This window comes from Dermochelys coriacea, chromosome 5, assembly GCF_009764565.3.
Source record: "Dermochelys coriacea isolate rDerCor1 chromosome 5, rDerCor1.pri.v4, whole genome shotgun sequence".
In the NCBI taxonomy this organism is placed as follows: Eukaryota; Metazoa; Chordata; order Testudines; family Dermochelyidae; genus Dermochelys; species Dermochelys coriacea.
The window spans coordinates 134,546,480-134,572,157 of NC_050072.1; the positions used below are offsets into that span (position 1 = coordinate 134,546,480).

Consider the following 25,678-nt stretch of genomic DNA (forward strand, 5'->3'; position numbering starts at 1 on the left):
GCTCGGTGTTACAAGCTCTCTTTTTCCTACACGCTTATGAGTAATGAAAAACTAGCAATGGCAGAGTCTTTATTTCCGGGAGAAGACTTCAAAATACGTGCCAGCAATGGACAATTCGAGTCCCTTTCCTCCACATCAAAGGCAGGCTGGAAGGGGGATTAAAAACCAACCACGTGGTGAATCTGGTTTTATACTTTGCAACCTCCAGCCCCATTATGTTCTTTACCCCGCTCAGGGAAGATTAGCCTCTAGATGGATGTGTCTGAGGGAATCAGCTTAGGGGCACATCTGCATGCAGGAACCGGTTTTTGCCATGGCTGGTAGAAAGCTATGACCCAGCAGGCGAGATCCATCCGAGCGGGCTGTCTCAGCTTCGCCCGGGCTAAGGAGCGCTTCTGTGCAGGAGGCGGTGTGAAGGCAACAGCTTGGAATGGGAAGCTCTTTAGATCGCTTCTCCCCCTCCACCTCCTCGCGCTGGCCTCTGAGTGACTCCCTGTCCCAAACCTTAACTTTGTAACCACCTTCCCTCCTCTTAATCTCCTCCATCTTCACCACCTCCTCTATCAGCATCATCTTCTCCTCCTCCTCCTCCTCCTCCATCTCTTTCCTTCCCTCTCTCCTCCCTCCCTGTCCCCCCTCTTCTTGCCTTCTCCTCCTCTCTCTTTCTCCTTCTCTTTTTTTCCTCCTCTTCCCCTCCACGTTGTTGTTGTTGTTAGAAAGGCTTCGTGCACCCCCTGGTGCTCTTGCGTTTTGTGTGGTAGGAGAGGAGATTGTCTTCTTTCTCTCTCTCCCTCTGGTTGCTCATTATTCAGAGAGAGACACAGAGGGTGAGAGAGAGAGAGGGAGAGAGAGACGGATATCTCAGGTCATCTGCAGCTGCAGCTGCAAGCCAGTGAAGGAGAGGGGGGAAAAGCAGGGAAAGATGGCGATCCTCCATTGCTGAGACCTGGCGAGGAGCACATGAGACTCGCACAACAACTTCCACAACCATCGCAAGAAGAAGAGCTAGACGGAGAGGAGGAGGAGGAGGAGGAGAAAGCGGCAGCAGCTTTGGGACGCTACTGTAAGTTCTTGCAATTAAAATCCATCTCCGGTTTGGCTTTGGAGAGATCATCTCTCCCTCTCGCCCCGTGTTTTCCTTTCTTTCTTTCCACCACCCCTTCTTCCTCTGAAATCCATTCATTCGACCAAGGGAGGAAGGCGAGGAGGAAAAGCAAAAGGGGGGGGTGTTTTGTTTGAGAGAGAGAGAGAGAGAGAAGTCTCTCTTGCATGGAGGAGGAGAAGGAGGAGGAGGTGCTGGTGGTGGTGGGAGGAGGAAGGCGGTTAATTAATTTTTTGTTGTTGTTGTTGCATTAAGGGGGGATATGGGGCGATAAGTGAGAGATCAGCAGAGCTGGGGGGATGGATGGGTGTGTGTATGTGTTAGGAGTGGATGGTGCCTGGGTGTGTGGACTTGGAGCAGAGACGGGAGAGACACAGAGGAGAGAAACGCTCCGTGCTGGCACGACCCAGGCAATCGGGTGACCTCTTTCTTTTTCTTTCTCTCCTTCCTTCTCTCCTCTTCCTCCTCCCCTGGTGCAACGCTGGTCCCTCGCCCAGGTATTTGCCTCCTCGCCCCCCCTTCCCTCCGCCTCTCCTGAAGTTGGGATGTGGGGGTCTCCGGCGGGGTCTCCGGGGGGGCTGGTGGTTTCTGAAGGGGGTTGCTTGGAGGAGGACAGCGTTAGCTGGAGAGGAGAAGCCATTACACACGCTCCTGCTCTCCTCTGAGAGGGAGAGAGAGAAAGGAGGAGGAAAGAGCCTCACTTCTTGCTCAGTTCCCCGAGTGTCTCTGTCTTCCAGCCACACAGGGAAGAAAGAGCGTCCCCCCCAGCAGCTTTCCCTCCTCTCCCTTTCCCTTCCTTTATCTCCCTGTCCTCCATTTGCAAGCTGTCTGCTTTGGTTCCAGTCCAGACTCCACCACACAAAGCTCCCCCCTCCCCCCATGCAGACACAGTCTCCAAGCTTTTTATGTCTCCTGGAGTAACCTTTCTTTTCCTCTTAGCATTGTAGTTTCTACCCTACACAGAGTGAGATCCTCCTGAAGCTCCCTGTAGATGAGCTATGATAGGATCCCTCCCTCCTCGCCTCCTTTTTAAACAAAACAAAAAAGTTTCATTTGTTTTAATGTTAGCAACTGGAAAGACCTTCAAGTTTGGGGGCTTTCTGCTGCTGCTTTTCGTGTGTGTCTGTTTGTCTCATGAAGCGGCTTGCATGTCTAAGAGGAAGTGACTAGTTTGGCAGAGAGCTGTGATCTGAGTCAGGTAAGCCATGTCATGTTCTGTAGCTCCACCAGAAAATGGAGGAGAGACACAGAGAGCAGGCTCCCAGTAGACAAAGCTGAGATGGGAAGTGCTCATTATGGATGTCTCTCCATTTTTTGAAGCTTTGCTGGCAGTGGCTGGCTTAATCATAGTTTATTTTTTCCCTTAAGGGTTCTTCAGTTTTTCAGTGTGCAACATTTTTGATGGTTCTTCTCTGTGACTTCATTCTATAAGGAAATGGAAGAAATTTCTTAGGCTCTCATCCACACTGAGAAACACATCCTGAGCTTTTTTCTCTCTAATTTTCATGTTGAAGTCAACCTGTTAGATTTTTCTTCTGGTTGAACTTCATGGGATTTGAGATGTTGATTCAGTTGGCCAAAGACCTAATTTTTCTTAAGTATTTGGAGGTAAGTGCCTATCGCTTGAGGCTGCTCAGGTTCTTCTGCAGAACACCATGAAATGTCAGTCATTACCGTGCTAAGGGAATGATGGTAGCCTGTATTGAGCATTTTCATTTCTGAGGCTCATCAACATTCCTTCTTTTAGATACGTTATACATTTAAATGAAACATTGATGCCAACTACTTTGGTTCCATGTTTACAATGCCACAAAGCTTTTAGAGGTGCCTTGGGGCAGGCTGGAAAGGTGAAGGTTCTTAAGGTACCATAAAGGATCTGCTTTCGCATTGAGGTTTCTCTTTTTCTTCCTGTTGTCTGACTTAAAAACATCCAACAACTTTCATGTTTCCAGTGTCTTAAAAATGCTTATTTCTGAAACTGTCTAGCAACATTGGTGTTCTGGTTTATTTTTAATGACATTATGGAAACCTAAGATCTTAAAAAAAATATGATGGCATATTTCTTCAAAGCTTATTTCTTTTCACCTTTTAGTATGGAATAGTTTAGGATAGCCTTAAAAAAAGGATGGCAGGTGTCCCTTCACCCTCTCCCCACCAACCTTTGCAGATTGGGGTTGCAGAGTTTATGCAGTTCTTCAAAAGTTGTGCAAACTGGAATCCTAAAACATTACAGCATTTAAAGGAACTACAATATACAGTTTGAAAGCATGGGTCAGTAGAGAGGTGTGAGTAATGCTCTTTGTATTGTGTTCAGAATATTCTGAAGAGCACAAGAAAGTAATATGGCGGTCGTAGGAAATAATACACACAAAAGTAGAAATACTTGGAGACGGTAGTTGTTGGAATAGAACTTGGTGATGCTAGCTGCTAGAAGGTTTTAAAAAACATTTTCTTGATCACTTCCAATTTTTTTTAAATGGTAGTATACGTTCAACATTTTAGATGGTGCGGTTCCAGAGTTTTGGTTGCCAGTGTGTCTTGCTCAGTTTCTGAAAGGCTACAAACATCTGTGTCTTTCTTTGAAACAGCACTTTTGTGGGATGAACTTTGGAACCCTAATTTCAGATGTGTTTAAGGTTACACTGAAACTCAGTAAAAAACAAGGAAAATCCATCTACTGTCTGATCAATGGTATGGGCCTGATTCAATGACCACTCAAGTAAATGAAAAGGCGCTTATTTAATTCCATAAGTTTGGTTCTCGTCCTCATTGTCCTTCTCCCATCCCTATAACTGTGAAACTATTGTTAGATATATACATTCCATAACCAAAAGAGCAGTGAATTTCTAAAATGAGAGAAACCAAAGGGTTTGTTCCTACCTACAGAACATGAAAAGTGTTATCCATCAGTTGGTATGAGATTTAAGATGAAGTACTTTAAGGGAGGGCTGACTATACATGTTGTAGTGATGGCACTGTAGAAAATCCTAAATTAGTCACTATGAATGTAAAAGACCATACAACACTCTTCATGTTTGGAGGAACATGGCCTTATTCTCACCGGAATATTCCTGCTAGTGAAGATACTTACTTTGGATATTTCCAAACAGCAACTGAAATTCACATCATAGTAAATGGACTAGATAAGTATTGAAAAGGTGGTACACCTTAAAGTAACTTTGGAAAGAATGTCTTATTTTCTAAATAGGAAAATAAGTTGTTCTCTTGACTTTGATGCTCTATTCCTTGGTTTAAACAATAATTAATTACAAATCTAATAAAAGCACGTACCACCATGAGCTATGTTGTTGAAGAACATGGAATGTAAAAAAAGCACTATTGAATATATCAAGTTGATAGAGAGAAGAAGTGTTGTTTCACTATCCAGGAAAAATAAAAAAGTATTAATGTGTATATATAATGAATTCAGAATGTCAACAATCTAATGTGAGTGCAAAATTGGTTGGTTGATATGGAAACTAGAACAATCACAAGCAGAAGTGTAAGATTTTGGGGGGGGGGGGGATTTATTGTTGTAGCTCAGTAAAGCTAAAAAGAGATTTAATCATGTTATGCATTGGTTTGTGACTTAAAGGAAGACTGGTATTTGGAAGCCATTAACTGATTGTGAGGATGGCTGATAAGTATTAGGAGAAAATGCTCCACATAGATATTAGACATCTGGCAGATGTTATGCTGGGCCCTAAGGAATGGACAGTTTAATTTTAGCACTAGAAAGGAAATAGGAAGTACTAAAATCTTATTATAGGTCAAATTACAGTTTGAGGAAGGTTATTCCAAAAAACAAAGATACTTCTTGAAATGCCGAACTCTCAGAAACAGAGTAATGAGCAAAAAGCTACTCCCATGATGGCTGTGTTGATTTTCTATAAGCACATGTAGGTTTACAATAAGAATTAAGCAAAAAGAAAGGGAGTACTTGTGGCACCTTAGAGACTAACAAATTTATTTATAAGAATTAAGATTGTTCTATTCTGCTCTAATACTATCTATGCATGTTGTTGCAGGTAATTTCCCAAATTAAGCTAAAGAACACTGCTTTGTAGCTTTTAAACTGTGGAAGAAGGATGTAATCTGTAAAACTGGTAAACAACTAGGTAATATTCCTTAACCAGCTTTGTCCTATTATAAATCTATAATTGACCAAACTCAGGGCAGAAAAATATACCCCTAGTTGTATACTAACCAAGAATAACAACACTTAGTTGAGCTAAAATGTTGCAAAGAGTAATTTGGGGAGATGGACTAGTTGTGGGGAAGAAAAGTCTGCAGAGCATGTCAAGTTTTTGTGTCATTTTAAGTTAGTTTGTTTTACTGAACTTTGCGCTAAAGTTCTGTTACACCATGGAGGAAGCCTTATAGCAATATTTTTTCGGAAGATTCCAGTAGGCTCTCTTGGACTGAAAGAATACATTTTATAAACTGTTCCAAGTCTTCTACCAGTGACAGAATTCTTTAATTTTCATTAAAAATGAAAGGGAGTAGATTTGTTCTGAACTTCCAGTTGGTGGCTTCCAAAAAGATATCCATTCCCATCAGTCTAAACATCAGTGTTTCTCCAAACACTGTGGTATACTGAACTATCCTGCTGATGACAGGAAATGATTCTTACGGAAATCTTTCAGATAATAGTAAAATGTAATATGAGCCCATGGGATTTGAAGACCAAGTCTTGAAAGTGTTAACTAAAGAATGTGTGTGTGGGGGGGGGGCACACTTTACTCTTCAATGTGCAATAGTAATTCTGAAGAAAAAACAGGGCTGAGATAAGAGTTACGATTGCTTAAATGTTCTAAAATGTTTAAGACCAAGGAACACAAATTCTTTAATCTAAGAGGGTCTGAAGAAGGTGGTGTGATGCAAGTCTTCAGTTGCTGGCAGAGACACAGTTAACATTGTAAATGGTTGAACTTCAGCATGGCAGTTCTCCAAACGAGTTGACTGTTGAAAATAAAATGTTCCAGAAGAACTGGGAGAACAGGAAAGAAGTTAAAATAGCATGGTTTGTATGCCAGTGCTGAAAGAAGAAAAAGGGGGAGGAAGGGAGATAGCTTGACTTATGATAATTATCTTGTTGGTTGTAGTGAAAAGGGTTTAGTAGAAACTTCCAAATGAGGGGACTTGATTAATAAGAATTCAGACTTCCTTTATGCCTTGTGTTTTGGAAGCATTCTTTTGTCTACTCAGCTTATTTTTGGGAGGTTGAAAACACTGGGGGGGAAAAGTCAAATGAAGTTATTTTTTCTTTTTTTTTCCTTTTAACTTTGGGAACAAGACCACAAGATTTAACATTTTGCCATCGTTGTCTTAGAGTTTTGTGAAGCTACATGTTGCAGTACAGACACAGCATTAGAGAAGCTTTGAGATATGGCAAAAGTGTATCTTCATTTTCCAGGTACTTGGAAATACCCAGGCTCATCTGTGGTTTTTATTTTTACTGTTTTCTATCTTCAGCAAGAATACTTTCATTGGTAGAATTGCTTTGTTCAGCTTCGGGCACTGTCTTATTATTGCAATATTCTCAAACCATTCTTGCCTAATTGCTAATTGAAGAAACTTTTCTTAAGCTATATTTGGAAAGAACTTCCCCCCCACAGTGGAAGGTCAGGACCACTTGGTATTATTCTCTAGACATAACCTGCTCTGTTTTTTCAATTAATTGAATGTCAATCCTGTATAGAGCAACAAAAAGCTGTGTCTTCTGACCTCCCTTTTTCTCCTTGTGCTGAAAACCCCAATGTTTTTGGACAGTCTGCATGCAGTTGTTGAAACCATGGAAGATGAACATGCACAGTTGGCCCCTGAAGGGGGTTCATGATGTAACTGGGTGAGGCTGGTGTTGTAAAGGCGTAGTATTTTGTGAAAAGGGTGGGCTAGGAAGATCCTTCAAGGAAGCCAAGCTGTTGGGACTATTTTCTGCTAAAAGAGAATACCGGCAAGAGATTGCGAGGCACATAACTATTGCTCCCAGATGGGGAGTCACATACATTCCTTCTAAGAATAAAAGCTTGATGATGCAGTCAGGACAAAGAGCTGTAGTCACAGCAACAATGTCATTAGTGATTAGAAAGGACTTATGGAAAACTTAACTGGGTAATGACCATTCCAAGGCTAATGTAGTGAAAGCCAAATAGCTCTAGAAGCACTTGATTGACCTGCGTCACCACAAGGGAGTAGGCCTGTCAATTTAAGAATCCAGTTTTCACCATGGATGATGCTTATATTTTTAATTGGGAAGAAGATAAAACTGAATTGTTAGGTTTGTGCTGAAGTCTATGGGACTCTCCCAGGATCTTGTGGGTGTGGGGAACAAGTAACCTTCACCCCATACATCGTGGGTCTGCCTTTTCCCTTCTCCGATGAATGCTGTATGTATGCAGTTTAATAATTTACCAATTGTTAAGAAAAGGAATGGGTAGCAGCATAATATGGCATGTTTGCAAGACATCTTACAAGCACATCTGCGACCCTGACCTGAAGATTAAGAAATAGGATATTTAAACCATTGCATTGCTATTGCTAATGAAAAGCTTTGGAAGGGACCTGAAAATTAGAATCCCAGCTGCTGTCAAGGTAGAGGAAATAAGGCCTTCAAAGGATGCAAGGATTAGAGTGTCAGGAAAAGCAAACAGTAGCATCAGCACAAGTAAAAAATAGGCAGGGCTGTGTAGCCAACTGAAAACTAGGCTAAGGCATGCCATAATTATGTGTAGTGGAAACTTGCTGGTAATAGAGCAATTGTGTGGGGTAGAGAGGCATTAGAATGATTTGTGAGACAAAACAGAGCAGATGTTAAGAGGCAGAATGATATAGGGAGACTAAGAGAAATCTGTGCTCATGATAATGAGGGAGAAGACTTTACTGAAACATACTAAAAATGGAATTTTCTGATATATAGAGAGAGTATCTCTTTCCATGATCTTCTGGACAATAAGGGCTTCACTGCACCAGCTGAATGAGCAAACTCTCTCTCCCCCATCCCTTGTGTCTTTTTGGGTCAAACTGTGTTGCTTTGGGATGACATCACTGGTCATGGGATGAATTACCTTCCTGAACATTCTGGATGGAGATTAAATGGACCCAAACTGCTGGAATACAACAAAGTGGACATTGATTGCAATGCTAATGGATTCAAACCAAGATGGTTTGTTGTAGGAGGCCCATAAAAAACTTCCCTTCCACATATTGCCAAACTGTCTCTACTTATTGGCTAAGATAGAAGTGTGTGCATATGGGGGGGGGGGGGGGAGAAAACAAAATCCTGTACTCTTGTTTCAAATGAAATTTTTTGAATTATTCCTTAAAAAGGTAAACGAAATAGCTAAGATGCAAGGGTTCATGTGTCTGGAGAGTCACGTCAAGAGGTCAGTGCCATTTTACATGCAGAGCGTGGTATATTTACCTTTTAACTACTTGGAAGTTAGTTATCTGTTGAAGACTTTAATTTAGTGTTTAGTTGGGAAAGGGATCATTAATAAAGGGCTCACTGCAGTCTGAATGTCAGAGTTTAGCTGTCTGGTGATGAAACTAAAAGAAAAGTAAACTTTTTTTCCCTTTCTGCCTCCTTTCTCCTGTTGTTAATTTAAAATTGACAGCTCCAAGAATTCCACATTTTCTAATTTGGGATAAACAAAAGTTCTAGAATAACTCGTGAAGTTGATTAATTTACTGAAGGTTTCTGCTAACCAATATATGAAGTGGACACTCCAATGTGTGTTTTTTAAAAAAGTAGATCAGAAACAGGAATCAAATAATCAGTGGGGTCACTGGTGATCAAGGTGCTAAAGGAGCACTCATGGAACACAAGGCCATTGCGGAGAAGCTACATGAATTCTTTGCATCAGTCTTCACTGCTGAAGAACTGTGCCAGATTAAAGTGTCAATAGAGGAGATTTTGGAACAAACTGACAAATTAACAGAAGTAAATCCTGAGGACCAGGTATTCACCCAAGAGTTCTGAAGGAACTCAAATACGAAATTGAAGAACTACTAACTGTGGTATGTAACTTATTGCTTAAATCAGCTTCTGTACCCGATGACTGGAGGATAGCTAATGTAACACCAATTTTTAAAAAAGGCTGCAGAGGTGATCCTGGCAATTATAGTAAACCTAACTTCAGTGCCAGGGAAACTGGTTGAAACTATAGTGAAGAACAGAATTAGCAGATACATAGATGAACATAATATGTTGGGAAAGAGTCAACAAGTCTTTTGTAAAGGGAAATCATGCCTCACTAATCTGTTAGAGTTCTTTGAGGGGAGTCAACAAAGGGTGGACAAGGGTGGATAAAGTACACTTGGACTTTGAGAAAACTTTTGACAAGGTTCCTCACCAAAGGCTCTTAAGCAAAGTATGCAGTTTTGGGATAAGAGCGAAGGTCCTCTCATGGATCAGTAACTGGTTAAAAGACAGGAAACAAAGAGTTTCCTTTGTCAGTGGTCAGTTTTCACAGTGGAGACAGTTAATAGCAGGGTCCCCCAAGGTCTGTACTGGAACCACTGCTATTCAACATATTCATAAATGACCCGGGAAAAGGGGTAAACAGTGACATGTTAAAGCTTGCAGATGATACAAAATTACTCAATACAGTTAAATCCAAAGCTGACTGTAAAGTGTTACAAAGGGATCTCACTAAACTGGGTGATAGAGTGACAAAATGGCAGATGAAATTCAGTGTTGATATATGGAAAGTAATGCACATTGGAAAACATAATCTCAACTATACATACAAAGTGATAGGATCTAAATGATCTGTTACACTCCAGAAAGAGATTTTGGAGTCATTGTGGATCGTTCTCAGAAAACATCTGCCCAATGTGGAGCAGCAGTCAAAAAAGCTAACAATGTTAGGAACTATTAGGAAAGGGACAGGTAATGGAAAATATCATAATGCCACTATATAAATCCATGCTATGCCCATATCTTGAATACTGTGTGCAGTTCTGTTTGCCCCATTTCAAAAAAGATATGTTAGAATTGGAAAAAGTACAGAGAAAGGCAACAAAACTTATTAGGGGTATGGAGCAGCTTCCATGCGAGGAGGGATTATAAAAACTGGGACTGTTCAGGGCAGAAAGGAAACGACTAAGGGGGGATAGGACAGAGGTCTATGAAATCATGACTGGTCAGGAGAAAGTGACTAAGGACGTGTTATTGATCTCGTCACATAACACAAGAACCCCAGGGGTCAGCTAATGGAATTAATAGCCAGTAGGTTTAAAACAAACAAAAGAAAGTATTTCTTCACACAACACACAGTCAACCTGTGGAACTCTGCCATGTGATGTTGTGAAGGCCAAAACTATACCAGGGTACAAAAAAGAACTAGATAAGTTCATGGAGGATTGGTCCATCAATGGCTATTAGCCAGGATGTTCAGGGATGTGGCTGCATGTTCTGGGTGTTGACAGGTCCTGGATCTGGATGAGAGAGGATGAATCACTTGGTGATTGCCCTCTGTTCATCCCTTTGAAGCATCTGGGCACTGGCCACTGTCGGAAGACAGGATACTGGGCTGGCTAGACCGTTGGTCTGACCCTGTATGCCTGTTCTCATGTTCTTATAAACTCCTGAGATTATACAGAGGAATGCTGGTTAAGGCACAGAGCTATAAATCAAACATGAGTTTTTGTTCCCAGCTCTGCCAGACACTTCCTGTGTGAAGCTGGACAAAATCGTTTGTGATCAAAATTTCAAAAGTAGCCAAACTTTTTTTTTTTTTTGGTTGAGTGCCTAACTTGAGACCTTTGGGGCCTGGTTTCTTCAGAGGTACTGAACACTTACAGCTCTCATCAGCTTCTGCTGGAGTTGTGGTTGCTCAATGCTTCTGAAAATTGGGTTGAAGTGATCTCTGGTGGAACTGAGGAATCCAGTATTAGTGGTTGTTTCTGGAAATTTTGTCCCTAATTACTCTAAAAAACAGGGATAACACCTATCCCCCATGTCAGAAGGGATATTGAGAGGCTAAACTTACTGGGCCAGATTCTTCCACTTTTACTCATGTTGAAATAGAAATAGTTAGCATCCCCTTCAGAGTAAGGAACTATTCATTGTGTGCAGGAGGAGCAGAATCTGACCATTGCTTGCTAAGCACTCTGAGACCCTGGAATGGAAGGTGCTATGGGAGCCCACAAGTTTCATTATTTATCATTTATTACCACTGGGCTACCACTCAAGTACTCATCCAGTGAACCTTAAGTTGTGCTAACTGATTGTCTGTTTTCAGATGAGTATTACTAGCTAGGGTTTGTTGGAAGAGGAGACTAAAAATATACACACTGTGTCTATGTAACTCTTTATTTGGTAGTGGTTTGGTAGGGCTGAGCAGCTCAGGAAGGGAGCAGCAACAAAGGGGCATGTGTAAGTAGTCTGCTGTTCTACTAAAATCAGTATTTTCCTCTGCATTTATTTTGTTTTGCAAAAAGCAGGGGGGGAAAATGACAGAGAATTGAAAAAAAGCAGAAATACTGATACTGTCTCTTGTTCTGGTGAACAGAAAGTTCTCGTCTTTGCATTTTAGTTTTTCTCTTGTTTGTCTTTGTTCTGGTAATTTGCTCTGGCTGCAGGATATAGAGGTATCACTATTGGCAGGTTCTGAAACCCACATGTGTAGTAGGTCCAGTTCAGGTATTTTGGACAGTCCTCCATTCAGTTTAAGGAAATTAGCGAGTGCTAAATATTACAAGAGTATCCAGAGAGTTCTCAGTCTAATTAATTAGCTCCTCACTGCTAAATGGTTGCTGTCCTCTTAGTACAGTTCCAAAGGCCAGAGCTTACAATGAAGCAAGGAAGTGCTTCAGTTCCTGGTCAGAAGTGCATCTGAAAGTTAAATTCATGTAATATCAAGTCTATTTGTATCAATTCCTTTTGGTCTATTGACCTTTTATCTTGTGTTGGGGGGAGGGAATGGAGGAGAAAGGATATCGGCTTTCAGCTTTGTCAGGTCATATAGAGGTCAAGTTCCCTTGTCTATGATGAAGCATATTGTGTGAAACAGCATTGTATATGATAGTATTTATGTAGAGAGACTATGACTTTATCAGGCCCCCTGGAGGTAAATATCACTTACAGCCATTAAGTGAATCAACATATATGATGCCTCTTCTAGCCTCTTGGCCCAGTGGTTGTAGGATAGGAAAAATAAGAAGCATGCCTCTTTGGAGGTTATAGCTAACCAGCTAAGCAATTAGTTCACTGGACACTTTCCATTAGATAAAGAAAAAGTTGCTTCTCAGGAGTATGTGGACTCTGTCATCAGAGGCTCTATTATCAGGTCAGATCTGTGAGATGTTTCATTCAAGGACAGAATCTTATGACTTGCTGAAACTGTAGGGAGGAATGAGTCAATGTATCTGGGTCTCCCAACTGCATGAATAAATAAGTACACCTGCAAATATTTGTTGAAATGAATGTATCAGATTACAGAGCAATAACGTAAGTGTTAGTATACCATACACCTTCCTTTCCACTCCACCTTCCCCAATGTACTCCATAGCTCTCAATAAGGAGAAATATAAGGCTTTCGATGTGCTATGCTATCAGGAGGTTACAAGGAATCATACTAAAACTGTTAATATTTTAATTATGGTTTCACAACCAGAAAATGCAATCCAACCTAAAGCCTTGAATCAGAAGTTGCAGCGGCAAGGTGGTACATTGATTGACTTGAAATGAGCAAACCAAATCTTATATGCAAATGAACATGAAACTTTTTCTGCTTTTTACTTGCACCACTTAAATACTTAGCTGTCTTCCCCTGTTTTCCAGTGCTAAATGGCTCTCCATAGGTTTATTCATGTAGCTTCAGTGATGTACAGTAATGTAGGGTCTGCTTACCCATGTTCCGATCTTCTCTGTGGAGATGTTTATTTTAAGAGTTCATGTCTACTTAGTTTTGCTAATACTGTACTGTAATATCAGATGGGCTGTTGCGACCTCAAGGGGTGAGTATGCTATTTTTAGTGTGTTTGAAGGGTAGATGATGTTTCAGATTGTGGAATGACTTTCTGGAGGGTTCATTACCGTATACTGAAGTTTTGTATGCCATGGCAATGGAGTCAGTCATATGATTATGATGAGGTAGTATCTTAACTGGGACATAAAAAATGGAGAACATTTAACTTTCTTCTATCTGGGAAATTTCAAAGGTAGATGAAGCTAAAATGCTACACTTGATATTCTTACACTTACCATCTAAATATAGTGAGAACTTCTAATCTTCTTTACAGGTGAAATAAGTAGCCTGTTGACAGCAATGCTTGCAGTTCTGTAGCCCACAGGTTTGCCCCCTTAATCAGAGGATGCTTCATATCCAGATGGCTTTTTAATTGGTCAGATCTCTTTGCTTCCTTTCCATGTTCTGGTTACTACAGTATGATGGAAAACAGCAGAAGATGAGGACTTATCCTGCAAAAACTTATTTGTGTGTAGCCCTTATTCATGTGAGCTGTCCCAGTGATTTGATTGAATTTCAGTATGATTACTCATGTGAGTAAATGTGTGGACCAGACCCTCAGTTCCAGAGTTTGACTCTTGGGGTTTGCTGTGATGCACTTGGAAATGACATTTTAAATGCGAAATGCACTTAATTTTCAACAGCTACCACCTAAATACATAAGTTGTTCATTTGTGCTTGTGGACGGGGATACTGATGGAGTTCACTTACACTCTCTAACAAGTGCTAATGCAATACATAATTCTTTCACTTCTATTCATACCTCATTTTTTGCATTCCCGCACTTTGCATTTTGATTGGGGGGGAGGTGCAATTTGGCATTTGTCTGATAAATACTTAAGTTGGATTTCATTTAGTGCCTGCATACCCCTGAGGTATGATTTCATATAAGAATGAGGCTTAAAAGAACTTTCCCTTTGCTCTGTTGAGTGTGCGCTCAATAGATGGTGTTTAGATACTTCATATCACCCTTATATATAATGTGTTTCTGGAAGCTGGGGATTTTGACAAGTTACTTTATAAAGAGCTGATTTTGAAATAAAAGTGATTATAATAGATACTAATGTAGTTGTCAATGAAAATGGATCAGGGAAAATGCTACCAAGGCCCTTTTTAATTAGAGGTGTGTGTCTGTACATAATATAAATTGCTATCCATGTGGTTGTACTGCTCTGGTACTTAATCTGGCAGATCATTTAAATATTTACTCCAAAAGATCTTGTTCCCTGTTGGTGTGAAGCAGTATTTCCAGTTATTTTTATCTTAGCAACCCTGTTGGAGATGAACCAGACATTCTGCTGTAAACTGTCCCTGCGTTTTGATAGAATTTAATAAAATAAAGTTTAATGGTTTGATCCCAAGGGGAGAACAGACCATCTGGTTAACAGAAGGTTAGGCTGAGTAATGTATTGCTGAGAGTGGCACAAACCAACCAAGAATATCTGGTAATGTGTCCAGTTGCTGCATGTATTAAGCATTGAAATGGTGCTTTCAGATCTGCAGAGCCAGCAGTCCTGTTACCACTGCTGTGACGCAGGAGATAATTCTGTTGGGCAAGCAGCAGCATGGGGGTGGATCTACAGTACAGGATGTGTAATGTCAACATGAAGCACTGGAGCTGGCAGTAAGAAGGAAAGCAGCCATTTCATGCCAGTGCAGGAAGTCTAAATAGATTTTTCCCTCTGCATCTTCTCCTTCTATGTTGCTTTCATTTCAGTATTAAATGATTACCTTGTGCTTTGTCATCTGAAAACTTCAGCCCAGCAGGGTTTCATTTCTTTCTCTTTTTGAACCTGTCTTTTAAAACAACTGAAGTATACTCCAAAAGCATGTATGATGGGTAAAAAAAAGGGGGGGGGGGGGGTTGAACAAATCTGGAGAATGAGAAGGGTTTAGTCATGTGAGTCTTGAGCTTCAGATGAAGTTTCTTTCATTGTAGATCCTTTTGTCTTTAGTGCAGAGACAGTTTGTTCAAAAGCAGCAATCATTTGAGAACATTGTACTGCAGCTGTGAAGTGAAGAAGGGTACAGAATATTGCAAGTGATACTGCATAGACTTTGCAATTATGTAATTGCTAAGTAACCATGGAAAACAGTCACAATTGTCTTTGCTTTCCCTCTTAACAGGAAAGTCCTACAGTTTAAGGTTTCTTTTTCCCTTTTTGTAAAAGCCAGAGGTAAATTAACCATGCTACCAGATTTTAAAAGCCAAATACAATCACTGGAGTGAATAAATCTGCAGGAGGAGACTTCATAAATGAACTTGCCAGGCATTCTGTTGACTCAGACTGAAAAAACCTAGTGGCTTGCAGTGTTGTGGATTCTTCTGTCAGCTGAATAGGAAATGTCTTTCTTTCTTTTTTTAAAACGGAGACACCTTCCTGTAGTCACAGCATGGAGTATACCAGAGCTTACTCAGTAATGGGCATGGCAGAGCTGTATTTCATAACCAGAGCCCTCTCAATTTCTGTTGCCTGTTCAGTGGGATTTTGAAGGATACTATTACAGCCTAACTTGAATGAATACTTGTCTTGGATGCTGTTTTGTGGTAGCCCTGCGAGGTATGAGTAGCTTCAGACGTTCCTGAGAGCTGATGACAGAAGTAGTCAACCCACAGGTATGTTTTTCTAGTAGCATTTTGGGGATGGGAGGAGGAGATGTACATAAAATGAGATTTGTCTAGGAAGACTGTTTTTTCTGTGCTCTAATAACTTCATCCCTTCACCCTTCTGCTCACTCCACTGGCCCCATTCAGAAGATTTTTGGTTGAAGTACTGTAAGTCTAGGACTTGTGCTTACAGTATATATTTGTGGTTGTTTTTAAAGCTCAACTAAAAATGACACTGAACAATTTATCTGGAACTGGAATGGCATTTCCCAATGCAGATCTTCTTCTAAGTTATGTAAAATAATCCCAGGTTGCAGTAGTTATTTCTGTACTAGCCAGTTCAAGGATATATCTGAGCCAAGAGAACTTACTTTAATAATAGAAGATATGGTTCCTTCATCACTTCTTGTATAATTCTCACTCTACAAAGCTTTGTTTTCCATTGGCTGGTTGTCTTGTGTTTTCAGTATTATTTGACAACTTCCTAGCACATTTTGGATGAACTCACAATCAGGTGTGTTTTCCCCATCATAAATAAGAAATAATGTTTCATGCTGTTCCCAAATTTTTGCTTGGAATTTTTTTCCTTCCAACTTCTTTGTGTTGTAGAAATGCTCTAAAGAAATCGTATTTGACATTTTTTAAACAAAAAAAGTGATTCACTGTGAGAATGGCTGATTATAAATAACTTCTAAAATAATATCTTACCCATAGCAAAGTTGGCAGTCTTCCATTGAGTTAGCCTGTTTCAGCAAGGAGCTCTGGCTTAAGATATAAAGCAATCTGCAGGGACATATGATCGCACATACTGGCTGTTTTCTGTGTTATCATCACTTGCTCTAGCTGATGACTGGGAATTACAACCATTGTCCGGAAGACCAGTGGAATCCACAGTACGTGACACCAGAGGAATGGGCCTGACCTATAAGTATTGAGTAGGTAGGATGCTAGAGAGCTTCTTAAGGATTTTGGAGATCATAGTGAGTCTTCATGGCATAGTTTTATGAAGCAATTATCTAAGTGAAGGTTCTTAATAGATATCCTTTTTTGTTTCTGGCACAAATACACAAAACAGGTCACACTAGGCAAAGGATGTCTTGATGAATGACTGTGTGATTGCCTGAAGGAATTGTGATCTGTACATAACCACAACATAGCTTCCTGGGAGATCTCTCTTCCCTGTGGTTTCTAATGCCTGTGGTGGTGGTGTGAGAGATCAGAGTTAAGATTTGTAATGTAGTGACTTTAGAAAGAAGACATTGTGCAGTTGGGTAAAAATATTACCCAAAAGAAAATAAGAAACTTAGCATAAAAAGAGTCAGTATGCATTATTCTGAAGATATCACAAGACCAACATTAATGTCCTCATATGTTCCACTTTATGCTTTGATTACACTCACATGGCTTGGTAGTGACTTCATCTAAAGCTCTCAAAGTATAATACTGGTTTGTGGTATATGGCAATTCAGCAGCCATATTATCTCAACATTTATCTGAGAAGCTTTAGTAACTACCATGTACAAAATTATATACAGGTTATATACTAGTAAATAGAAACTTGGCAAATTATCTTTTTATTTCCATGAGGAGATTGGACTCCTCAACTCATCTCCTACTCTAGCTGAGCTGAGTGCTTATATATAGCTATCTCATATTAATCAGAATTTGAACTCATCCCATGTCACTTCTGAATTTTTGTTCCTTGGCACTTGTAATAATAACTGTAGGTTTCTGAGAACTAGCCTTTCTTTATTGGCCTCTTTGTTGCATGTAATTTGGCACACAGTATTCTAGTAGGATAGCACACATAAAATAGAAGAACAGGACCACAAAACTGGAAGACTGGAATCAGTGTGTCATTCATGGTTTTATAAGAATCTTGAACTCTAGGCATTCTGAAAGTGACTGGCTGGTAGGATTGTATTGGGTAGAATACAGGTTGAAGATGCCAACAGTGATGTTGGACAGTGGTTTCCTCTTCCTTCCCTCCCCCCTATTTTCAGAAAATGCAATATTTGACAGATCACTAACTTTTGTAACATGCCATTGAGATAGATACAGATCACTGAAAAAATCAAACCGTGAAGAACTTAGTTAAAAACACTGATCACAAACCCTGAACAAAATTTATATTTTGCAAATGCGACAATGATTCAGAGGTTTATTATCTGGGAGATAACTTGTGTGCCTATGAAGGAGAAGTATAGAATAAGAAGAGATGGCAACATACCTTTCCCAGGGTATTCTAGGCTACAGTGAGAGATGCATGTTTTCAAAGATGAAATTGTGGGAATATAGAGTAATGAGGGATGGATGGTGTTTATCCACAAACTGCAGGAACTGTTGGAGCCTGTTCTCTACTGTTCTCTGAGCCAGGCTAAAATGCTCAGATATGGGGGAGTCCATCATCTCTGTTTCTGAACTGGATGCTTTTGCACTTAAAAATGAGTTTGACTATTCTAAATTGGGCATGACCAGAAGCTTTCAAACTTGGGTGACCTTGCAGCTTTAAAGAAATCCACTGGAACTGTTAGCTTCAACCTTACTGAAGGACACATTCTGAAGAGCTAGCTCATTAAGCAAGCTTTTGAAGGGTGTGCTCTGCAGAGCAGCTTCCTGTTATTTGGTTAATGGTTGACCTAGTTCTATTGCCATATGCTTCCTGGAATGGATTCTAATACAAAGTATGTGCTAAAGCAAGACTGGGATAATAGCAGGAAAGTCAAAGCCTTTGTGAAACAGTAATCATGTTACTGCTAGTATATTTTGGAGGATACTATAGTTACTAAAAATGGCAATATATTCTCCAGGAACTGTTTACTGATTCTTATTACAAACTGTTGAGTATTAATCAAGCCCATTTATAATGTTTTATACATATTTTTTTCAGAATCACCTTTGTACAAAAGGTTTGCATCAGTAATTCTCGTGTATGTGTGTGAGGCTAAAGTTAGGGACTGAAGCACTCTGATTGAATTTATAGTTGCAAGGAAAGATTAGATTAGATTTGGTTAAAAGCAGGTGATTTTTCCTGTGGTGGGATATTTTTTTTCATTGAAAACCATAGATTAGTTAAATCCGTTGTTGTTGTTTTGTTTAAAGTCTGGCTAGAAGCCAGAATCTGAGAGTTAAGACATTTACCTGAGAGTTAAGCTATACTAGAGCACATAATTTAAAGATAAGAAAATATACAAGAAACCATTGTGGATAATGTCCAGTTTTCAAGCAGAATTTTTAGTCTGCAACCAAGTGAGGTTCTGAAGAACCTACAGATCTTGCTTTCTGGTGGAAGAGAAGACTCTTTCCATAATGAGGATGCAGGTGCATGGCAGCAGTTGTTTCATGTGTAGCATGAATTATGTTGGGGGAGGGGAAAATCGAAATTACAACCACCCTTTGTTGCTTTTTGAAAGCTCATAGGAGTATCAGTAGATATGGTGAGTTACTTTTCTGGTGTCAGTAGTGTGGAAAATTAAACTGCTGACCACACCCACTCCGTGACTATTCATATTAGCAGTGGCTGAGGAAAAGAGATCCTTATGCAATTTCCTTTTGTTCTTTACTAGTCCATAGCATTGGATGGCATTGTTATAGGATAGTGGCTGTGCAATGGAGAATAGGCTGATCTCTGATGGGAAGCCATCGGGAGGTGGGGGGCTGCTTTGCTTTAATGGTATTGGTCACCTTCTGTTGTGCAGACTGGCACCAACATAGCTATTAGTGCAACTTGATCAAAACAAAGGAAGATGCCACTGCTGCAAGACTTGAGAGGTCTGAAACGTCTGCTTCCTGAGGAAATGCAGGAGGAAACAATCTGACTTTTCTTTACCCATTGTCTTTAAGGTGCAGAATGGTTAACAAGGAAGGGAGGTTGAGTTGACCTTCTAAAAGATATTTCCCATCCTCCTCTCCCCTCTCTCATTTTAAATGAGGAAATAGAGAGTAAGGAAATGGAGTGGGGGAGAGAGCAAGCAAGCAATAGTTATGAAGTTGTGGAACCTCTCTCTGTTGACACACTCAGCTGTATCATCATGGGGAATTGTGGCAATGGACCAATAGTATTGAACATGTCCTTTTGTCTCTGTGTATTAATGTTTGTCTAGTACAACATCTAACTGGCATTTTGAGAAGTTGGTGGAAAGAACTATTCCTGTCTTGAAGGGTTGGGCAGAAAGTGTTATGAGTGAGGAAATCCACTAATCATGACATGTTACTGAGAAGTGGTTAAGGACTTGCCTACATGGGGAAAATTGACTGATGTAGGTATTCCACTATAATTTATCGATTCTGGAATAACTCCCTCATGTGGACACAATATTTCAGACTAAAAGTGATTCTTATTCCAGAATAATTGCTCCACTCACAAAATAAAGTAATTTTTATTTAAGCATGGCAGAATTTGGGTTTCTATATTTTGTATAATTTCAATGGATAATATTGATGTTTGTTTATTTTTAAGCATTTTTTTTTTTACTGATTTTTAAATTTTCACAGTTGCAGGAAATTATGGTGTGTGTGTGGGGGGGGGAAATCAGAAAATAATTTAATGACAGTAGCCACTGAGATTCAAAAAGCTACAGCTTTTATAACCATTAAAACACAAATTGTCAATGTCACATGTCAAAATATACAAAGTAAATATTCTTAAATCAAACTCCTAAGTTCTCAAGCAGCATTTTTCTTATTTTGTCTCTCTGTAAATTTCTGTGATCATCAATGGAAATATTTTTTTTTATCAGTTTGTATGTACAGTATAAGGTGAACTTGACTTTTACAGGCATTTACAGATAAAAATCTAACCCTTCCAAGCCTACTTTTATTCCAGAATATGTGTCTACATGGGCAGCTATTTGGAAGTAGCTATTGCAGAATAACCACATAAGTCAATTCTCTCCCCTGTAAACAAGTCCTTAGATTGCTGATTAGAAGAGTGACTATGAATATCTACTTTGGTTGTCTCAGCAGAGTTGGCCTTGCTTAAGGCCTGGCTGAGTTTTAGAAGTATGAGGTAGTTTATGTTCAAAAATTAAAAGATGAATGCTAATGTGGGTGTGTGTATAGAATTCAGGGCCATTACACATTCCAAAGACACAATGATTGACTCCCAGCCTCAAGGGGGTTCTGCTGAAAAAAGAGAGGACTAGGTAATAAGCTCTGGAAGCCCTAGAGTTGTTTAGACTTTTGTGTGTTGCCTCAGCTGGAAGGATTGTTGCCATTATCATTATAAAAGTTTTTGAGCATGGCTTCTCAGACTTGAGATGCTTAAGATTATTCTTCCGTGGGGAGAACCATTTTCCATTGGATCCAGCTCCACAGACCATTGTGGCTCAAGGAGGCAGAATCAGACTTGTCAGTCATGTACTTGGGACTAAGCTCTGTCCCTCCCAAAGAGCTTGCCAGCTTTGCACCAGGGAGCAAGAATCCTTCAAACAAAAATTAAAGACACTTTTTACCTAAATTTCTAAACTGGACTTTTAAACCAGGCTTCTCTGACCTTGGGGACCTGCAGGAGCATTTCCCCAGAGGATCTTATCCTTTTTCTCTTTCTCAAGGCCCCTCTGCTTCAGAGGCACTGATGCAGGGTCTGTCCTCCACCCTACACCAGGTCACCATGGTAAAGGCACCAAAGAAAAGTTCCAAGGCCTTAGATCTAAGAATCTAAGTATGTTGCCTGCTTGTTTCACCTGCTTGAAAACCTGCACTAAGGTCTCAACCCATTGGCACAAGCAAATACTGGAAGGGTTCCACTTGAGTGGGTACTTGAGTACCTCCCTCCAGTTCTGGAACTTATTTCCCAGCAGAATGTGCTGCAGACTCTGTGGCCTCCCTATCTGCCCCTGTTGGAAGAGCAGCCGAAGTGCGGCTCTTTCAAAGATGCCAGCAGGAGCCAGCAAAGATGCCTACTTCCCCAGACCATGGCTCTGGCAGCAGAAGAAAATAAACACATCCACTTGGCAAAAGTTCAAATACTGGTGTAGGGGCAAGAATAATTCTTCCAGTTCAGCCCAAATCTCACAAACTCAGGAATTTTCTCCAAAACAGCCAGGACTTAAGCCTTGAGGCAAAAGCACTGAAAAGACAAATATTGGTCTTGTGCTAAGTGCAGACACAGTCAATTGTATCTTCAAGAGACCTTAGTGACCTTCCTATTGACACCTCAGCAAGTATAGAAGCCACCCCATTGGATCTTGATCAGTTTTTAAAGCATTCACAACACCATCTTTTTGAGTCAGCATGAAGAGTTGTATTTCCTAAGAATTGAAGTAGCACTTTTTTAAATAGAAGCTCTCCAGACAGAAGAATATCAGAACTAGGGGTTCTTTTCTATGGAATCATAATGCAGTACCTTCACACAGAAAAAGGCATACCAAGATAAGACATAGCTTTTATACCAAAATAAATGCCATATTCCATAAATACCAGGAAGTTGTTGCATTCCTTGCATTTTGTCCAGATTGTATTCATGAAAAAGATAAACAGCATAGCCTAGACAGCTGGAGAGCCATAAAATATCTCTGTTGCACAAAACCACTTACAAGAACAATGGCATTTTGAGCTCTGATTCATCCTCTCAGTCAAAGGAAAGAAGGCATCCACAATGTGAATTGCCAAATGGTGCATAAGAGGCCTATAAATCAGAGAGGGCTTTGCCTTGTATCCTTGAAAGACTATGGCAAAGTTATGGTCAATAAGACAATATGTAGCATAAGGCCAACCTGAGGAGAGAGAGGGGAAATCAGAAGAGCCTAATGTCTGTCACATGCACCATCTTTATATTCTTCACTTTTCATTGGGACTAAGTTGTTGGGTGAATTCCACAGATGACATACTCAAAGATTTATCCAAGTGGAACCACCTGCTTTCTTATTCTTGCTGTTTCATTAGAGGAAGGAAAGGGGAGGGAATGAATTCCTTGTACCGAAAGTACAGATAAGACCTTGAGTTAACTAGCCATTTTGTTCTTCTGGAGCCAGGAAGCATCTTTCTGGCTTTGCAGGGCAGAAATAAGCACTGACTTCCTTTCAATAGATCAACCAGATAATGTGAGTGTGATGACCTAAGGGCCTTTAATCCTAAGGAGAATATAAAGTATCTCCTTTTTCCTTTTGGACCAGTGCCACCTCAAACAAAAGCATTCTAAAAGGGTTACCTTTACAAAATTTTTAAAGAGATTTCTCTCTCTTTGTCTCTCCTCCATGCCAGTACTTCAGATTTTTTTAAAAAGAGAAATGTATCTAGACATAGGAGCTATCATCCCAGTACCATCCTCCGAGTGATGACCCAGCTGTCTTCTTTAGGTTGTCTTAGTCCCTGTAACAATTCTATCTTCATTCAGTCTATATCTGTAATAGAAATAAGATTTGTAAATATTCCATGACTCATTCAAGAAATGACTCTGCATTACCTCTTTACATCCTCCATAGAGCTCCATAGAGCTTCCTTCCCCACTATCCTAGTGTATGAATTAGGCCAAGAGTATCAATTATTTTTATCAAGGTATAATCAAGGTCCAGACTCTAGAGAAAATAATAATAATAATAATAAAAAAACAATTATGATGATAAGTAAATAAAAAGATTTTGGGTCTGTTCAAAAGCATCTGGCGGTCTGGATTTGGCCCCGGTCCTGTTGACTACATCTGCTATAGGCCATACTTACAAGTAGGGGGGGCACTGTATCCTGGGAAGCAGTGGCACTGAAAAGAATGCAGAGGTAGATAACTAACTAAACATGAATGCTAAGTGTGAAGCTGTGGCTAAAAGGACTACCAAAGTTATTTTTCCTCCCTTGGTATTCTGCTGTTAATTGAATTGTCTCGTTAGACTAACCTCACACTTGGTAAGGCAACTCCCATCTTTTCATGTATTTATACCTGCTTCTGTATTTTCCACTCCATGCATCTGATGAAGTGGGTTCTAGCCCACAAAAAGCTTATGCCCAAATAAATTTGTTAGTCTCTAAGGTTCCACAAGGACTCCTCGTTGTTTTTGCTGATACAAACTAACACAGCTACCACTCTGAAACATAATCTTTGGATGTATGAACAGGGAAAATATTCAGTGGGAGAGGATACTATCTCTACTGGTGAAATCATGACTGAAAAAGTATATTCAGTTTGGGGGTCAACACTGTGTAATCTAAACATAGGCATAACAAGATCCTATGGCTGGAAGTGGAAGCTAGAAGACTTTGAATTAGAATTAAGGCATACATTTTTAACAGTGAGGATAACTAACCATTGGAATAGCTCACCGAGGCACTGGCTCAGGAAATCATTTTAGCACATGCTTAAGTGCTTTTCTGGAATCAAGGTCTAAAGGGTGTGTGTGGTACATTCTTCATCACTTTGAGACTTAGTATCTTGATTTTCTTTTAAGTTGCCATGTCTTTTTCTAACATAAGTTCTACGTCATGTATGAGTCCTTCCATCTCAATGTAGGAATAGATGGTTGAATTCTATGACCTGTGTCCTGCAGGGCACAGGCACCAGTTTCCAACTTTCCCCTTGCTCGACTCCACCCTGTCTCATCTCTCTCTGACTCTTCCCGCCCAGTTCCGCCCCCCTCCCTGAGTGTGCCCCGTTTCCCGCTCCTCTCCTGCACGCCGTGGAACCACTGATCCACAGTGGGCAGGAGGCACTGGAGGGAGGGGAGCTTGGCTGTCGGTGGATGCTAAGCATTTGCTAATGTTTTTGGAGCACCCACCAAGTTGGTTCCTATGCTGCAGGGGGTCAAACTAGATGATACAGTGGTTCATTCAGCAGATTCTCAGGAATCTCTCTGCATTCCTTATCAATTGACAGTGGATAGCAGTGAGCACAGGTCCACTGCTTAGTAGGAACAAAGGAGACAGATCTGGATTACACAGCCACCAGAATCCTCTCTCACTGGAGAGGGCAGTGCTTGCCTACAGAGCAGCATACACTGGAGGCAAGCAAAACATCAAGGCTGACTAAGCACTGGAACGGGTTATCTAGGGAGGTCGTGGAATCCCTGTTGGAGGTTTTTAAGAACCCTGTAAGACAAACACCTGTCAGGATGGTCTAAGTATACTTAATCCTGTCTCAGAGTGGGGGGTAGGGATAGCCTCTTGAGGTCCCTTCCAACCTTACATTTCCATGATTCTAGATGCCTTCTCCTTCACAGGGACAGATATTCATGTATGCTTTGCTCGTTTCTCCTAATCACCTTGAAAACGTGACAGGGCAGCATCTAGAATCCTAGCCACCCAATAGCGGCCTCATAGACCATCCTAAAGATGGCCATCTCCCTAAACCAGGAACTTAGTTTCTTCACGAATCTTCTTCACCAGGAACCCACTCAGTTATCTGGACTTTCGCAGATTTGATTTTTACAGCCTGAAACCGGAGAGTCTGATGCTTCAGTTATCTCTGTGGTGGCTGCGGCATAAAAACTAGCCTAGAATAGAGTTCAGCAACATGGTTGCTCCTGGAAATTGGCTATTAAAGTCTCGGAAACCTTCTGTAACGAGTGCATTTCAAGCGGACCTGAGGGACTTGTTCAGTTTGTATATAGATCTCAGCCTAAATATGTTCCAAATGTCTGTCCGTCATTCCTTGTTGCCTCATGGATGATCTCCATAGTGGATTTAAGATTCAGTTGCCTAAAGTTTCAGTCTTCGGTCCTTCATTGTTATGAATCAAAGACTACTAGTATCAGCTTTGTCTTCACATCTTCAGTTTCTTTGTAACTGTTGCTCAATCAAATCTGCCAATGGAAAAATGATGCATCAACCTGATTCCGTAAGACATCTTTTAATCATCTAGTGAGGCCTTGCTGTATGTGTCTATCTCCTTTCTTACAGTCATTACTTCTGCAGCAAGAGTAAATGAGTGGGGGTTCTTCAGCTGATAGAGCTTCTATTGTAATTTCAGCCTTGGAATTCATCTTTGGGACCCAAAGTGCAGCGCTGCAGAAGTCTAGCTGTCTGAGTCAGAATTCAAAGGGGGAAAGAAGGGGAAGACAAAAGCCT

General features: G+C 40.4%; 1 protein-coding gene across 9 annotated transcripts in view; it reads left to right on the forward strand.

The window, feature by feature from the left end:
* Nucleotides 1-641: 641 nt before the first annotated feature.
* The window catches only part of ZNF462 (zinc finger protein 462), a 104,014-nt gene continuing 78,977 nt past the window's right edge, over nt 642-25,678 (forward strand). For 4 of the 9 annotated variants that reach the window (XM_038401244.2, XM_038401254.2, XM_043515551.1 and 1 more), the window contains exon 1: nt 642-1,063. The gene's annotated coding sequence lies outside the window, so the exon portion shown is untranslated. Of the gene's footprint in view, nt 1,064-1,295; nt 2,301-2,470; nt 2,711-25,678 lie in introns of those variants that run through there. The other 5 variants (XM_038401245.2, XM_043515550.1, XM_043515552.1 and 2 more) reach the window with 3 other exon arrangements.